The sequence below is a fragment of the Arachis ipaensis genome, chromosome B04, assembly GCF_000816755.2.
Source record: "Arachis ipaensis cultivar K30076 chromosome B04, Araip1.1, whole genome shotgun sequence".
Classification (NCBI taxonomy): Eukaryota; Viridiplantae; Streptophyta; class Magnoliopsida; order Fabales; family Fabaceae; genus Arachis; species Arachis ipaensis.
This window is the reverse complement of record NC_029788.2, coordinates 103,296,140-103,297,907: the sequence shown is the minus strand read 5'-3', so window position 1 is coordinate 103,297,907 and position 1,768 is coordinate 103,296,140.

The window sequence follows — 1,768 nt, the reverse complement described above, 5'->3', positions numbered from 1 at the left end:
AGTAGTGATACTAACAAAAATAATAACAAAAATCTATAAAAACTAAAGGTTTATCTAAACTATTTCTGATAAACAAAATCCAAATTTTAGTGGTTGAATTGTAACCGAAGAACAATCCGGAATCGTGTTCTTCTATTAGTATAGTTAATTAACAATGAGTATATTAATGCAGGGACTACTCGCATTTATTCTTCCATGCAGGACCATAAAGTTGACATATATGTATGCTTAGGGTTGCAATCAAAACCTACCATTACCAAGAACCTCGTGATCAGTAGGAAATGAAAATGTGCTTTCCCATGTCTCCTTTTTTTTCTATTTTTTTTTCTTCTTTTTTTGGGATCTAAGTCATGCACGATCCATGCATATATGCATGGATGCCCACAAGGGCTACGCACGAGTGAGGAATGAAAAAGGTTAGGCTTACCAACTAAAAAGAACTCTCCTTTGATAAAAAGAGGAATGGAAAATTGTACTAGAAGTGTTTTAATTTGTGGTCAATACATATATAGAGGGAGAACCATATTATATGAAATCATTGATAACTTAGCTTGTTGATGAATTGAATGATGATTCTCAAGTTAATTAATGTGGGGAAGATTTTTTTGTTGTTGAATAATTTTGCTTTCGGTTCTTTCTTTACTGGTGAAAATTAATTGAACACACAAATATACTAATTCATATATAAAATCATACATTTTTTTTTTCAGAATTATCATTTTATTCTTCATTATATTAAAAATAATCCATATTGTACAAAAATATCATTATATGTGCATGAAGGATTTAAAGATTTACTTGTTACAAAAATCGTAATACTTAGAGGAAGAGAACATAAATGATTATATTTCTAACATTAAATTTATTTAATTTTTGCGTGCATAAACTTATTTTTTAGCTAATTTTATTTTTTTTTTTTACTTCACAGATGAATTTCTTCATAATAATTTATTTTTCAAAAAAATAAAATAATAATAATATATGAAGTAATAATAATATATGAAGTAGAGAAAATTAAAATATTAAAAGAGAACAGACTTTAACAAATAATGTATGTGAGGAGGAACAAAGCCCGTGATTCCCGACGAAAGGAAAACATTTCATATTATCTTTTGTTTTTCTTTTTTTTTTTTGAGAGATTTAATTTAGGTCTGCATCAGAGACAGCACAGCATTATCACACTTCACAGTCTCGCACACATGCATTCTTAGCTTGCTTTAGAAATTGGAAGAAAAAAAAAAAGAAAGAAAATAGAAAATTCCTTAGCACAGCTATTATCACACTTCACCATTATTTCTCACTGCTGTCAATTCATACATTTCTTACGGCCATTTCCACTTTTCCAATTGTTAATTTTATATTTTTTTAAAGGTAAGATAGTGATTTGTAATTTATTTTAGAGTAAATTTTCTATCCTCATGAATGTATATATGAAGAATTTTTAAGTGAAATGATTGAGTTATGCATGTAACTTTATTAAGACAAGTGTATCCTGTAGCTAAGAAACAAGAGATTAACAATATTTATATTGAATAAATTAGTCTTGAATAAAATCTTTTGACAAATTACTCTCTTTTTAGAATGTTAGATAAATTAATTTTGAATAAAATAAAAAACAAATTAGTCTCAAATACTTCTTAAGAATTAAGAAACTATTCTTTATTTTTTTTCTCGAAAATAATATGGTTACATGACTTAATTCTCTAAGATTTCGAAAGACAAGAGACTAATTTACTTGTTTATTTTATTAAAGAATAATTTTTTATAT